This window comes from Saimiri boliviensis, chromosome 9 (assembly GCF_048565385.1).
Source record: "Saimiri boliviensis isolate mSaiBol1 chromosome 9, mSaiBol1.pri, whole genome shotgun sequence".
Taxonomy (NCBI): Eukaryota; Metazoa; Chordata; class Mammalia; order Primates; family Cebidae; genus Saimiri; species Saimiri boliviensis.
The window spans coordinates 55,545,999-55,562,951 of record NC_133457.1 but is presented as its reverse complement, the minus strand read 5'-3'; the positions used below and the strand labels follow the sequence as shown (position 1 = coordinate 55,562,951).

General features: G+C 40.0%; 1 protein-coding gene across 1 annotated transcript in view; it reads right to left on the bottom strand.

Annotated features, from left to right (window-relative positions):
* LOC101040685 (phospholipid scramblase 2) overlaps positions 1-3,738 on the bottom strand; it is a 38,410-nt gene extending 34,672 nt beyond the window's left edge. The window contains exon 1 of the mRNA XM_074405909.1: positions 3,609-3,738. The gene's annotated coding sequence lies outside the window, so the exon portion shown is untranslated. The remainder of the gene's footprint in view (positions 1-3,608) is intronic.
* Positions 3,739-16,953: the final 13,215 nt, after the last annotated feature.

Below are 16,953 nucleotides of genomic sequence, written 5' to 3'. Positions count from 1 at the left end.
GCTCTAATTATAGCCACCTCTTAGTTACCTCTACTCAAGAAGTTCAGCAAAGGTTGAATAATTCAAGTGGGTTTATTGGGCTCTGAAAAAAATCAAAAGATGCCTATGTGTTACTGATTTAACTTCCTGGATTTTCTTCCAACAGTCGGAATCCAGTTTTCATTCACTGGTCAGAAATCAATGCTGTGGACCTATCAAGTCAGAAGAGTAGAAATATTAAAACTTACATTTTTCTGCAATTAATCTATAAAGCGAACAATAAGCTAGTAAACATGTATAACCAGGGTAGACTGAAAGTTTTCAAGGCTACATTTGTGGGTTAGGTTCCATCATATGAAAAACTATAAAAAGGAGACTGAATACATACATACAAAAAGCCATGATTATTTTTTCAATCTGACAGCAAAAGGAGCTTGGCAATTGACCCAAGTTATTAGAATTCACTGGTCCTGCCATGATCTCCACCATCCTGAGACAGCTGGCTTGAAAGAATGGTGGGATGGCCTTCTGAAGACTCAGTTATAATGCCACCCAGGTGGCAAAACTGTGCAGGTTTGGGGCAAGGTTCTTCAAGGATGCACCTTGGATGCTCAGAAACGGTATCCAAAATACGGTACTGTTTCTCCCACAGACAGGATTCATGGGCCCAGGTGTGAAACAATAGAAAAGTAAGTGACATCACTCCACATTGCCTGTAGAGACATCTAGCAAGATTTTGTCTTCCTATGTCAGTTTTGCTCTGTTGGCCTAGAGTTCCTAATTCCAGAGAGAAAAATGCTTCTGAGCAGGAACACAACAATGGCTTCATGGAATTGGAAATTAATACTGTCACCTGGCTACTCTGCACTCCCTCACGCCTTTGAATCAACAAAGAAGGGAATTACCGTGCTGACTGGGGAAACTGATTCTGTCTATCAAGGAAAAAGTGGACTAGTACTCCAGACTGGAGATAAGTAACAGCATGTTTGGAATTCAGGAAATCCAGTACAGCATCTCTCAGTATTACCATGCCCTGCGATTAGTCAATGAAAAACTACAACAACCCAATGCAGGCAGGTCTAAGAATGGCCCAGTCCCTTAGAAATGAGTGTCTGGGTCCTCCACCAGGTAAAGAACTACCACCACCTGAGGGGCTTGCTGAAAGAAAAGGGAATTCAGAGTGGGTAGTAAAAGAAGGTAGTTATAAATGCCAGTTACAAGCACATGACTAGTTACAGATAAGGAGTATAGTTATTATGATTATTTCCTCCTTATTTTGCTATGTATGTGTGTTTTAGTTTACTTTTATCTCTTAATCCCTTATCATGTAACATAAGATGTATGCTTTTATATCATAGTATTTAAGTATTTTTAATTTTACAACATAGTATTTAGGTTACAGGATATCAAGAAGAGTTAAAATTACTCAAGGTCTTTAACTCCACTTATGGGGAAACAGTCAGTGAATTTTCAGTTGATACAACTCAAGATCGTTGGAGCATGTTAGTTGATATTATAATCTTGTTTTACCTTTATTTTAATATTAAGTAGAGTTTAAGAACATGAATAATAAGGGTGTCAAGTTGATAAGGGGTGGACTTGTGATGGTTAATTTCATGTGTCAACTTGATTGGCCACAGGATGCTCAGATTAAACTTTATTTCTAGGTGAGTCTAGACCGGGCGTCCCCAAACCACGGCCCTCGGGCTGCATGCGGCCCCCTGAGGCCATTTATCCAGCCCCCCCACCGCCGCACTTCAGGAAGGGGCACCTCTTTCATTGGTGGTCAGTGAGAGGAGCACAGTATGTGGTGGCCCTCCAACAGTCTGAGGGACAGTGAACTGGCCCCCTGTGTAAAAAGTTTGGGGACACCTGGTCTAGACAGTGTTTCTGAGTGAGATTAGCACTTGAAACCATTCAATGAGTATGTAGATTGCCCTAATCAGTGTGGGGGGCAGCTACACCTGCTCCACTGAGGATCTGAGTAGTACAAAAGGTAAAGCAAAGAGGAATTCACCTCTTTCTACCACATTGCTTGGGCTGGAACATTGATCTGCTCTAAATGCTCCTGGTTCTCAGGCCTTTCAACCCAGACTGGAATCTACACCTTTGGCTCCCTGGTTTTCAGGCTTTTGGACTCAGATTGAATTATACCACTTGCTTTCCTGGGTCTCCAGTTTACAGACTTCTAATTGGCACACAAAATTTCATGAGCCAATTTCTTGTAATACATCTCTTCATATATACATGTCTCCATCCTACTGTTCTGTTTCTTTAGAGAATTCTGACTAATATGATGAGTCTATTCCAAGAAATAACTAACTCTGTTTAGGAAATGATTGAGCTGTGTCCTGATTAAATTAGCTAATTAATCTAACATTATAACTTTAAATCACTGCTTCCACCAGTCTTACTAAAAAGCAAATTCTAGAAATAATTTCAGAGAAAGAGGAAATCATATTTTATGCTGTACTTAAAAGTTTGTAATAAAGTCATATAATGTACCATTGGAATTATATTTACTCCAAAACAAACAGAACTTCAAGTTACAATCTGATTGCTACACACTTCTTTCTAACTCTCTGTAAAGTGATAAATTTGGAGTAAGTTGAGGGACATGGTAAGAGAGAAGCTCACTGGTAGAAGTCCTGAGCTTCAGGAAACTGGCCTCCTCTGGGAAATGAAAATTTGTGAAATTACTGAGTAAAAGATGGAGACCCTTAGAGATGAGGATGGAAAACAGCACAAGGGCCAGTTCACAAATATTTGAAGTCTCTCCACCTGCAGTTTAATCCCTCAAAGGCCAGAGCTTGGTTTGTCTTGTCCAAGACAAGCCACTTAATCTGTGCTTGTTCATTCAACAGTGAGTGTACAGTACTGTTTTGCTCTTTTCAGTCAGTAGTAATAGTTCCCTTACAGATCTGAAGGCTGCTTGATGCACAATGAGAAGCGAGTATTTTACACTTGTCTATCCAATTGCAGCAATCCACTCATTTTCCTTTGTGTTTTTCATTTCCTCGTGCTTGTTCATTGCTCAAAACCCTTATATTGTAAACACCGGGTGGCATTAAGAGAAAGGTTTGCTCTTAGGAAAAGCTCAAGAAAGAAAGGAGCCCCCACACTTCTAAGTGTCACTTAAACTAACCATGTATCTCAATGTGATAAGCGGGAAGAAACCACCACTGCCTGTTCCTGGAACTGGGAAGTGGCCATGCCAAGACTTCCAGGAATAACTGCATAAATGAAACCACACGGGAACCAGAGAGGCAGCTTGGAGAAGCAGGGACTTTGTCAAATATTTAAAATAATAAAAGCTAACTTTCACTGAGTACTTTCTGTAGTGCCAGGCACTGCTCTAAGAACTTTACGTTAACACATGCAATGCTCTGTAGCTCTTTTAACAGTTACACCGTTTCAGAGATGAGACAATGGAAAGCACATAAATGAAGAAAGTGGCTGACAGTCCACAGATGTGAAGTAGTAGAGGCCGAATTTAAAGTCTGGCAGCCTGACTGGAGCTAACGGACTTAGCAACTGTGCTAAATATACCGCCGCCATCTTTTCCAAGCTGGTATTGTAGAGGGCCTAGCATAGCTGTGGGCTCCAGGCGGACTTCAGTGAATACTTACTGATAAATGACCGCTTACAGGCTGTATTAACCGTCCCTTCTAATAGCCCCACTATGCTGGCACATGCTCCCCACGACGCTGAGCACCGCAGGGCGTCTCCAGGCAGGACCGCCGTGTTACTGGAGTGGTTCTGAGGAGAGCCACTGCACCGCTGGGGATCCTGGGACCCCTTGCCGAGTTCCGGTTCCACTTCCGGTATCGCTTCCCGAGGCCCGTTGGGCCCTTGCCCCGCCCTCTGACGCAAACACAATGATGGGGCGGAGCATCGTTCCCACAAGCCGCGCGAGCCCCAGTCACAGACCGGGACGACTGAGACAGCCGCCCCACCACCCCCGGCTGTCGCTGTTCTCGCACGGCCCTGAGCGAGCCGAGTCCTAGCGTGGCTTCCTCCCCGCCGCCCCCCGACTGCCAGGCTCAGCCGTTGCCCAACCCTCCCTGAAGTCAGCAGCAAAGTGGCTTGGACCAGCCTCAAAGCGTACGCTTGCAGCAGCCCCTCGTTTAGGTTCCTGGACCCCAAGGTACATACAACAAGGCTTCCCTCCCCGGGTTCCTGCGCGGGCGCTCGGCATCCGGCTTTTGCTGCTGGAGGGCGGCGGAACTGGGGGCGGGACTGCACCCACCCTCCCAGGCTGAGACTCGGAGCTGCCCCCCAGCCCGTCCCTTGTACCCCTTCCCATCCCCGTGTTTGTCTGGTAGTTAAGGGCAGAGATGAACTGGGACCTCGACACCAGCTCAAACTGGAAAATCATGAGCCGGGAAGTGGCCTCCGCCGGGGAATTTCTTTACTCTGGTCTTGACCTCCATCTCTCAGAAGCCTGTGGTTTTTCGAGGTTAGGGAGCTTGGACCATAAATGAGGAACAGTCAAGATTATTTTCTCTCTAGCCCTGACCCTCTTCCCTTTTCTTTCCATCAAAAGGCATTTTTAACTTGTTTCGAGAGTGAAAGTGATGAGGTATAATTTTTTAGGACGTGCCTTTGATTTTTCTGGGTGTGCCTGCAACTGGCACACCCTCATGCAATAAATACGTGTTGCAGTGACGTTTTTTACTGATTTTTAAAACTTTTATTTACACGTCTGTAATCCTAGCACTTTGGGAGGCCGCTGGGGGTGGTGGGTGGATCACCTGAGGTCAGGAGTTCGAGACCAGCGTGGACAGCGTGGTGAAACCCCGTCTCTACTAAAAATACAAAAATTAGCCGGGTGTGGTGGTGTGCCCCGGTAATCCCACCTACTGGGGAGGCTGAGGCAGGAGAAAAATCGTTTGAACCCGGGTTGTAGAGGTTGCAGTGAGTCAAGATTCTGTCACTACACGCCAGACTAGGGAGACAGAGCAAGACTCAGTTTCCAAAAAAACAAAAACAAAAACAAAAAAAAAACACAACATAACACATGATCTTCCAAAAAAAATTTATAATGTGACACATGATCTTCCAAACAATAAGGCCATTTATGGAGAAAAATGAAACCTCACCCTCTCCCTTCCCGATACTTTTCTCCCGATTACCCTGCTAACCAAGATTGACACAGACATTTGAAGACATACTAAGAGAGGTGTGGGAGAAGAAAAAAGGGAAGGGAAGGGAGGAAGGTGGAGAAAGAAATTGAGAAAATAAGAAAAAGGAGGAAGGAAAATCAAGCTACCTACGTTTGAATTCTTCCTCTTTTACTTCCTGTCCCTGTGACTTGTGAAAGTTTCTTGATAACATCTGTGCCTGTTTTGGAATTGGTAAAATGAGAGTAGAAATCATATCTACCATATAGGATTTTTATAATGATTAGGGAAGTTAAATATATATAAAGTTTAGAATGATGCCTACCATAGAGTAAGCGCTCAGTAAACGTTATATACATACAAATATGTATATACACAGCTACACAGTGTTTTGATTGTGTGTGTGTTTTTTTTTTTTTTTTACATAGATAGGATTATTTTACACAGCTCTTCTCTGATATGTTTTTCACCCAACAATGCATCTTGGAAATCTCTGTTCCTTTAATACAAAACTGTATCATTGACCTAATAATCTAGGTACTGATTTCATCAATTATAAATTATGCTGTAGTCATCATCTTTGCACACATTTTTCTGTATACACTACAAAAAAATCATTTAATTCTTCTACCAGTAAGTCATGGGATTGCTAATTCTTCCATACCTCTTCAATTCTAGAATACCAATTCTAAATGTTTCCTACTGTGAATGGCAAGTATCTTATTTTTTTGTTTGTTAATTCTGTTAATGAGACTGAGGACTTTTTCATATGATTACTAATTATTTTACAGTTTTGTTCTGTTATTTGTCTGAAATATAATGCCCATTTTTTTGCTGTTGTTGGATTGGGATTTTTTTTTTTTTCTCGCTTATTGATTTGTTAGAGCTCTTTATATATTGTGGGTATATTAAATAAGATACAATTCTTTTTTTCTTGTTTTTGAGATGGAGTCTCACTCTGTCACCAAGGCTGGAGTGCAGTGGGATGATCTCTGCTCACTGCAGCCTGCACTCCCTGGGTTCAAGCAATTCTCTTGCCTCAGCCTCCCGAGTAGCTGGGATTACAGGCATGCACCACCATGCGCAGCTAATTTATGTATTTTTAGTAGAGACAGGGTTTCCCGATGTTGGCCAGACTGGTCTCAAACTCCTGATCTCAGGAATGCACTGGCCTCAGCCTCAGAATGTGCTGGGATTACAGGTGTGAGCCACTGCACTTGGGCAAGATATACTTCTTTTGTCTACTGAGTCTCTGGCTTGAAGCTTATTAGATGTTGCTTTCACCATACAGAAATTTTCATTTTAAATGATTTTTACTTTTTATTTTTTTGAATTTGACTTCTGGCTTTGAATCTTATTTTAAACTACCTGTTGCACCCCAGGACATCTATTATAATTTCTTCCTTGACACATGTTCATTTCCTTATTGCCAAGCAGTTGGGAATTTCTAGTTGTCTTTTTATTATTTGTAATTATATTGTAGTATAAGCACATGCCGTGTATGGTTTCAGTCATTTGAAAACTTTTAGCACTTGCATTATGACCTTCTGGTACACAGCCAATTTTTGTTAAATATTTTACGTGAGAAATAGGTGTATTCTGCAGTTGTGTACAAGTGATGCATTTTTTTTTTCTAATTGGCTGGGTCTGTTTATTAATTTGCTGTTACTTTAGCTAATACTTGGTTTGATTGATCTATCAATTATTCAGAAGTATTAAAATTGAAAATGTATCTATTTACATTTTGACTTCTTTTCATGTAGTTCATGAGGGCAACTAAAAAAAAAATACCATAACCTGGGTAGCTTATAAACAACAGAAAATTATTTCTCATAGTCCTGGAGGCTGGTAAATCCAAGACCAAGATACCAGGAGGTTCAGTGTCTGCAGAGGGCCTACATTATGACACCATACATGGCATCTTCTCACCATGTCCTCACAAAGTGGAAGGGGCTAGGAGTCTCTCTGTTTTTTTGGTTTTGTTTTGTTTTGTTTGTTTTTTTGGTACTAATCCCATTTATGAGAGCACCATTCTCATGACCTAATCTCATAAAGGCCCTACCTCCTAAAATATCACGTTGGTGATTAGGCTTCAATGTATACATTTTGGGGGGACACAAACATTCGGACAATAGTAACATCTGTCTTAGCTTCTGCTGCAACAGCAAAATAGCTTAGGCTGGGTGACTTAAACAACAGTCATTTCTTTCTCACAGTTCGAGAGTTTGTGAAGTCCAAGGACAGGGAGCCAGTAAAATCATCATCTGTTGAGGGCTCTCCTATTAACTTACACAGTCTTGCTGTGTCCTCTCATGGCAGGGGGAGGAAAAGCTCTGATTCTTCTTCCTCTCCTTGTAAGAACACTAATTCCATCATAGAATTTTAACGTTTCCTTTATTTGGCATCACCAATCCCTCCTTTCTCCCTGGGGTACTATAGAAATAAATTGGATCTCCTTATTATAGCTGTCTGTACACCTTTTGTGACTTCCTGTGTTTTGCAAAATGGTTTGTGACATCTACCTTTTTCCATATTCTCAAATTTGTTGAAATCTTATGCCCTGCAATACAATCTTATCTTTTTGTCATCCTTGGCTTATTACAGCTCTGTATTTGTTTAAGTATCTTAACTTTCATTGTATTATATTCCTGAAGAAAAATACTATCTTTTTTTTTTTTTTTTTGAGATGGAGTCTCCCTCTGTCACCCAGGCTGGAGTGCAATAGCGCAATCTCAGCTCACTGCAACCTCTGCCTCCCAAGTTCAAGCAGTTCTCCTACCTCAGCCTCCTGTAGTTGGGATAACAAGCACCTGCCACCATACCTGGCTAATTTTTTGTATTTTTAGTAGAGATCGGGTTTCGCCATGTTGGTCAGCCTAGTCTGGAACTCCTGACCTCAGGTGATCCACATACCTTGGCCTCCCAAAGTGCAAGGATTACAGGTGTGAGCCACTGCACCCAGCCAAAAAGTAGTATCTTAAATTAGAAAACACCTAGGAATAACATAAACACACTGTTGGTTGCCTAACCAAAGCTCAGTATCTGCTCTTGCATGGTAAAATAGTGGTTCTCAAATTTTAGTATGTCTCAGATTTACCTGGAAATCTTGTTAAAATTCAATATGTGTTCCCCATATCTAGGCTTTCCAATTCAATATATTTAGAATGGGGCTTGAGAATTTGCTTTTCTAGTAAATTCCCATGTGATTCTGATGGTGGTTTTCTAAGGACTTTAAGAACTATTGCTAAATGTTCTATTTTGTTAAGTTCTTGAAGAACAATTTGTTCATAAAAGGAATATCCTAACCCAAAGGACAAATATTGGTTAGTTGTTAATCATAATGAATCCAGCCTCCTTTCTCTATTGTATGTATGCATTTGGTTTTATTACTTAGATTTGGCTAAAGAAAAGTCATACTGAGAACCTCTAGGAAAGAGTTTCCTGGTTAATTTTGTACATGTATGTGAATGTGTTAATATGTATGTGCGATATGTATAAGTACATGTACACACACAGCCCATATATATACTTATGTGAAGACTGATGTGTGGCAATAGACTCTATGAGGATATTTATTTTTGTGCTTTCCAGAACTTCATGCTCAAAACATGCTATCTTTATTTTTTTATTGTTGTCCTCTTCTGCATGTAGGGTTTTATTTCTTTTCAATAGCTCCAAGACTTCCACAGCACCAAGAGGGAACTAGTATAACAGAGCTTTATGGGAAACTGCAGCAGAGGATGATTTCACTTTGCATCACTGGTTTTAACATCTGGGTTGAAATTCTGGGTTGAAAATTCTTTTTTTAAGAATGTTGGATATTGGTCCCCATTCTCTTTGGCTTGTAGGGTTTCTGTTGAGAGGTCTGTTATTATCTGATGGGCTTCCCATTGTAGGAGACCAGGCCTTTCTCTCTGGCTTAACAGCCCTTAACAATTTTTCCTTCATTTCAACCTTGTAGAATCTGATGATTAAATGTCATAGGGTTGATCTCATGGAGTATCTTAACGGTGTTCTCTGCATTTCTTGAATTTGCATGTTGGCCTGTCTTGCTAGGTTGTACTAGTTTTTATCCTAAGAGATAAGAGATTATTATCTTAATTTTAGAAGTAAGAAAGCTAAATCTCAGATAACCTTCATTAATGTTTTTGTTCAAATTGACAGAGCTACAAAGTTCAGGTGCCTGAAATCAAATCTTTGTCATATTTAGATTTCAGAAGCAACAATGATATATATTTACTTATTTCTTATGGTTGCTAATATAATCGAATTTAATTATCCAGCACTTATTCTTGCTACAGATGGATGAAATCAATCCATTATTAGAATAGTTTGATTAATAAATTTCAAAATACCATTTGGAGGCAAGGAGGTGAACTGGGTACTTAGTTCTTCAATTGGAAAAGCTGGATCAGTTCCAGACTTCACATGACTTTTGTGACCTGTACAATAAAGCAGAACAGTGCCCTAAACCAAGATACTAACACAAATGGACCACCTTTTAGATTAATTGGGCTTCACAGTTGATTTCTTTAAAGCTGATATCCTGTGATCTTGAATGGGAGATACGGGAATGCTGTCTGATGACTTGGCAGAATCCTAGAACATACTGTTTTACAATTTGGCCACATGCAAACACCTAGATTATTTTATGTTCTGAGACATTGTATACATTAACAGTGAAAAGAATAAATTCCTTCTCTTAAGAATGTAATTGCTTCAATAAATCACACCTACATTTTCAGCAAGATAAGAACATGTAATCTTTTTGTGCTCAAATTCACTGTACTCATTTAGTTTTACATGCCCTGCTTTTGTTTAAGTTTTGGGCTTACACTTTTCCTCCAGGCAATTACAGCTAATATTTCACTCTTAATCTAGCTCCCATTGTCTGCTCAAAACCCAATCTTGTTAATAAAAGTGAGTAGTTACTTGTAGATACCACACTCTTCCTCATACACCATGAAAATAAAAGCTCTTCCTCCACAGAATTACCTTACCAAACTCCGTTACAACCTTTAACAGCCGCAGCCCTTGCTGGTTTCATTGGCATTTGGGTCCAATACCCCAGCACCCCCCCCCCCAGAATACTTTTTCATCTTTTCAGTTTACACTTCCACTTCTGTCTAAGCCAAGGACTTTTATTTCCTCTGTGGTTCTTCTTAAATATCTGCCTTCCTACTAACTGGACAAGCACTTGTACCCTAGTTTTCGTTACTCCCAAAATTCAGTTCGCCAATGGAGACAAAAGCCTCCTGCTTCCCCTTGTGGTCCCAACATGACACAAGCAGGTTATCCCATTGATCCCCTTACTTGTAGGGTTAGGAATTAACTGCACTCAGCACAGGCATAGCAGGCCTTACCACTTCAATCGTCACCTTCCGTAGCCTCTCTAATGATTTCTCTGCTAGCACTGCAGAATTAACTCAATCATTATTCTTTCTTCAGGCTCAAGTAAATTCCCTAGCTGCAGTTGCCCTCCAAAACCCCAGAGGCCTTGATTTACTGACTGCTGAAAATGGAGAATATTTCTCCTTCTCTTATTTGGACCTTGTATTTTCCGATTAATCTCTCAATTCCTACAAAATCATATACAAGCTATAATCAATCAGTCAATATGACAGATGCTCCTTCTAACAACCCCACAATATCACCCCTTTCCCTGAGATCTCCCAGCAGTCTCAATTCCTTCCCATTTTGAGGTGTCTGTGCTGCCTCCAATCCTGCTCAAGGAAGCCCTGAGAAACATCACCTGTCTGTGCCGGCCTTCCTAATATTCCACTGCCTTCTACTCTTCATTTCTTTTTCCTTTGTATTACTAATATAAAAAGACAGGAATGTAAGGTCTGACCATGCCATGAACAACATGGTAATCTCTGTGGCCTGCACATACACTCCAGATGAGTTTCTGGAAGAAACAGATTAACCCCTGTGGTGCCTACCTAACGTGAGACATTCTATTGTTTCTTATGCTGGCCTCAATTGACAAGGTCACTGCACTTTGTAACCAACCTTGGCCGACCTCATGATTCCACACCCTATGATCCCCTTCCAGCTTGCAAAGCTACAACTCCCTACCAGCTTGCAAAAAAACGCCCTAACGTTACTTCTGTAACTTTCCACTGTTTACTTCAACCTATAAAACCAGCTCCTGTACCTCCGCCCTTTGCTGATGCCCTTTACAGCCTCAGCCTGCCTGCACCCAGGTGAATAAACAGCCATGTTGTTCACACAAAGCCTGTTTGGGGTGCTCTTCATTCAGGATATGTGTTTTAACACCTACCTTCCCTCATTCATGGATGTCTTATACCTTTAGTACTATGCATTTATCTTGTTTGTCTGGCCCAAGCAGGCAATTGAGTCGTAAGCCTTGGTTATTGGGTTTAGTCCTAGTCAATATGAATCCTAAAACAAAGTTCACAAAGACATACAAGAGCATGATGGAATATCTCCTTTATTTTTTTACTGGCATCATTCTCCTTAGAAGTCATAGAGTAATCTGCCATGACTAATGATGAACAAGAAAACAAATCTGTAGGCGTTGCCTGATAATAATTCAAATCCCTAGGGCATTTATATCAGTAGGCATTGCCTGATAATTCAAATCCCTGGGGTCTATGTTTTCTATTTGAGTCACAGATAGAAAATGGTCAATAAATATAGCTGATGCACATCTCAGGCAGGTTTTTTTCTTTCTTTCTTTTTTTTTTTTTTGTTTAATGATCTAGTAATCTTTGTTAACTGAGACTCCCATAGGTGGCCTGCAGCACCTGGTAAACAGAAAGGATAGATGTAATCAAAGGACTCCTTTTATTGCAGAGCAATTGACAAGTGTTATCAGGAAATAAACTCCCACTAATTCCCAAGCAAATGGATTTCAATCAAGTGGAACAGGCTAGACTACACGGAACTACACTGATTCTGACTTGAGTTAGCAGAGGGAACAAAAGGCCTGAGATGCTTAGAAACAGTAGTGAGTATGCAGGTCAAGGTGCTTTACATATCTCAAATCCTTTTTTTACTTTCTCTCCCTTTATTTGTGAAGCAAATTTCTCCTAAGACCATCCCCTAGTGGGGCACCAGTAAGTTCACTCACAAGTGGCTACATCTGTAAATACTCTTGAATTCAGTGCACATGGATTTTCCTTATCAACAGTGTGTGATTGGTGTCTGATTTGCAGGGTCTGTGGGAGTGGGGCTTGTGCAGATTCAGCTGTGACTGAGACTTAAGCCCAGCTTGGCCAGACACTCACTACATTCTTACCTCCCTATACTGTTTGTTGTGTGCTCAAGAATGCAAACATTCTTGATCCTGTCTTCTTGCTTTCCTTGTTTTTTTGTTTTTTTGTTTTTTTTTTTTGTCTCTTTGGCTGTATTCTCTTTGACAGTGTATTTAATATTTACTCAGTTTAATTAAGCTTATTTTAATTAACTTGTAAGTTAAGTTGATAACTTTCCCTAGTTTTGTTACTGGAGAGGGGTCCCAATCTAGCTCCCCAGAGAGGGTTCTTGGACCTCACTAAAGAAAGACTTAGAGATAAGCCCATAGAGTAAAGTGAAAGCAAGTTTATTAAGAAAGTAAAGGAATAAAACAATGACTACTCCATAGACAGAGCAGTGGCATAGGATGCTTGACTGAGTACACTTGGAGTTGTTCCTTGATTATATCTGAACACGGGGTGGATTATTTCTGAGTATCCTGGGAAAGAGGTGGGTAATTCCCAGAACTGAGGATTCTGTCCCGTTTTAGACTATATAGGGTAACATCCAGACACTGCCTTGGCATTTGTAAACTGTGTGGTGCTGGTGGGAGTGTCTTTTAGTATGCTAATGCATTATAATTAGCATGTAATGAGCAGTGAGGAAGACCAGAGATCACTTTCATTGGCATCTTGTTTTGGTGGGTTTTGGTTGGCTTCTTTAATGCAACCTGTTTTATCAGCAAGGTCTTTCCCTGTTTTATCAGCAAAGTCTTTGTGACCTGTATCCTGTGCTACCTCCTGTCTCCTCCTTTGACTAAGAGTGCCTAACCTCCTGGGAATGCAGCCCTGTAAGTCTCAAGACTTATTTTATCCAGTCCCTCTTCAAGATAGAGTTGCTCTGGTTCAAATGTCTCTGACAATTTCATATCACAATAACTCTCCCACCTGTATCAATTCATTCTATAAAACATTACTTATTTAGGCACCACTTATATTAGCTAAGTCTGTAAAATAAAAAGTATTCTACAAATCATATAAACCAGTCATTTGTTAGGCCCACAAAACTTCAATACTTCACCATTACCGTTACCACTGCAGCCTTATATCTTTTTTTTTCCTGTTAAAAACCTTTAAAATCCAGTGATTTAAAAACATGCATAGTGTATCCCAAAATATTTTATGTAAAATTTAAAATGTTGGAGTAGGAAATATATTTTAATAACAAAATTAGATACATCTTTAAAGTTGTATTTTGACTCCCATATTTCTTCTTTACCACAATATAAAATGCTTGTTTACAAACAAAACCAAAATTACTAAATAAATAATATATAGCTGTTAAAATATGAAAGGCCAATCCATTTTATGATATTAAATGAATGCTGTATCTTGCTACTTCTCTTTGCCTGTTGTATTTTCCATGAATAAAATGCAGCTGTTTAAAGGTACCAAACCAAAATAATATTCAGGAAGAAATACGTTATCAGCAATATTTAAGAGAAATTGTTGATACAAAAATATTGAGCAATACAATAAGAGAGGAAGGCTGGAAACATATCTACAAATCTATGAAAAGTTGATGGCTGGCAAAAGTAGCATTACAAATCAGTAGAAAAGAGAAAGTCTTCATTGTAATTGGAGTGATTAGCTATTTATATACAATAAAGTTAGATATCTACTTATATATAAAAAAGTTCTAAGTAATGACCTACCTATGAAAAATAAACCTGCAAAACAAAAGAAAAAAAATTAAAAACCATGAAAAAAATGGATAAATATGACAACTTAAAATTTCTCTAGACAACAAAAATATTATTGCAGGTTGACAAAGCTAAAGGTAGTGGAAACAGCATAAATAGAAAGAAAGCTACAGGACTTTTTACAGGCCACAGTATCAGAACATCAAGCTACTTGGCTACAGATGTGTACTACTCTTCAAGATTAAAAAAAAAGCAGTAATCGGCTGGGGGTGGGTGAGGTGGTGTATGCCTGTAATCCCAGCACTTTGGGAGGTGGAGGCGGAAGGATCACAAGGTCAGAAGTTCAAGACCAGCCTGGTGGACATGGTGAAACCCCATCTCTACTAAAACTTCAAAAATTAGCTGGGTGTGGTGGTGTGTGCCTGTAATCCCAGCTACTCAGGAGGCTGAGGGAGGAGAAATGCTTGAACCTGGGTGGCAGAGGTTGCAGTGAGCTGAGATTGTGTCACTGCACTCCAGCCTGGGTTACAAAGGTAAGATTCCATCTCAAAAAAAAAAAAAAGAAAAAGCAGTAATCTTGAAGGCAATTCAGAAGTCATCAGTACAGCCTCCTTAGTTTTCAATGGGGGAGATAGCCATTGCCTTGGTTTCAGCAGGCTAGAGGGTGGCAGCCTGTAGCCTGTGGGTTGAGAATTCCACTCAGCTGAGCCTTTGGGGTGGATGTGAGTCTCACACTTCAGAGCTTTGAGGGCACAGCCCCTACCCAAAGGAGCTTTGCAGGACATTGGTCTGGAAGACAGAGCATCAAACTAAAAAGAATTATTCTTGAACCTCAAGATCTAATGGCATTTGTTTGCTAGGTGTTACACTTGATTTGGACATCTTACTCCTCTCTCCCTCCCAACTTCTCCATTTGATAGTGGGAAAGTCTATTTGTTGCCTGTCCCACCATTGTAATTTGGAAATACATAACTTATCTGGTTTCATTGTCCCTACTCTATCTCTCCATAGTATCCTGAATCCTATAATCAGACATTCCATATGTATAATTGACCCTAAGCACCTTGTAGAAAATAAGTTTTGTTCCTTATTGAAACCATCATATCTAGCATAACTACTGGCCCAATGTAGAAGCTCTGTAGGTACTTGTTAAATAATTGATGATCAGTTTCAGTGCCCTTAAATCAATCAACTTTATATTTCTTATATTCATTTCCTCCTCATTTATAAAGTTTACAAATACATTTATGTGAATTCTTTTAGTGAATCTGCCTCATTAATAAAAACAAATAGATTTGCAAAAATAAAATAATTTTGCAAGTAAATTATCTTCTGCTTGTGACGTGCAATATTGGGGAGAGAATTCAGGCAGTATGATTTAACAGAAATGTACTTAGTAGGTGCCATGGTTTAAAGTTATGTGTCCCCCCAAATTCATTTGTTGGAAACTAAGACCCATTTTGACAATATTAAGATGTGGGGTTTTTAGGATGTGATTATGCCATGAGGGCACCATTCTCATCAATTGGATTGGTGACCTTTTAAAAGGATTCAGTTGGGTCCCTGTTGACCTTCTACCAGGTGAGAATGCAGCAAGAAGGGGCCATCTTGGAAGCAGAGAGCAGCCCTTACTAGACACCAGAGTCTCTTGGTGTCTTGATCTTGGACTCCTCAGCTTGGAGAACTGTAAGTAATAAATTTTAGTCCTTTATAATTACACTGTCCCTTTGTAAGGTGTTTTGTTATAGAAGCCTGAGTGGACCAAGTAGTAGACTAAGATCTAATTAATTCTGTAAAATGAATATAACAGAGAATTTCTCTAAGATATTTCCAGATGGTTGCAGTTTATTGGCAATGCCTGATTAAAGCTGAAATGTTTCCTAGCAACTAACTCCTTTGGTGAAAGAAATAGGCCAATGTTTATTCCCTATCACTGCCAAACAGAATAACCTCAATGTGTTAATGATGGAAAACCCCCAGAATCCAAAGAAAGAAACAAACTGTCCTTAGTAGGCAAGCAGATCAATTTTCTAAATCTAGTCAGAATTCAATGTGGATAAATTCACAGTGTGCCTTTTGGCACAAATCTAACATTTTCTACCATATAAACATTAACAGTAGATTAATGTTTAACTTGAATGCTTGGTGTTTGTGTATGTGTATGTGTGGGTGGGGCGGAGGGGGTTGTTAAATGAAGATCTCTGTGAGCAGCTGCACTTGTTGCTTATCATTCTATGGCCCTCCCAGTTTATAAATCCTGAGTTCAAACTCTGTATTGTCAGTTATGTTTCATCTGGTTTCAGGGGCCCAGATTATTGTTTCTCTCTCTCTCTCTCTCTCTTTTTTTCTTCTTCCTTGAGACGCGGTTTCACTCTTGTTGCCCAGGCTGGAGTGCAATGGTGCCATCTTGGCTCACTGCAACCTCTGCCTCCCAGGTTCAAGCAATTCTTCTGCCTCAGCCTCAGGAGTAGCTGGGATAACAGGGGCCTGCCACCATGCCCAGCTAATTTTTGTATTTTTAATAGAGTTGGGGTTTCACCATGTTGGCCAGGCTGGCCTTGAACTCCTGATCTCAGGTGATTCACCTGTCTTGGCCTTCCATAGTGCTGGGATTACAGGTTTGAGCCACTGTGCTTGGCCATTGTTCCTCTCTTAAAATGGCTTGCCACATTTTGACACGATGAGGCTAAGAAAAAAAAAGACTCCAGCGCAGAAGTCAGAGACTGTGTTCCTCACTGTGCCTTAATATTCCCTTAATCTATACTTCTGTGAAATGAGTATCTTTCCCTAGCTTGGCATCCTGCATAGACATCTTTTTTTTTTTTTTTTTTTTTTTTAGGATTATTCCTAGGGTTTAAATGGATTTTATTTGCTAATCAAGTCACAAAACAGAAATTTACTTTAGCCCAAATCTTCCTCATTGGCTTTGAGACACTTCCCTGTGTTTTG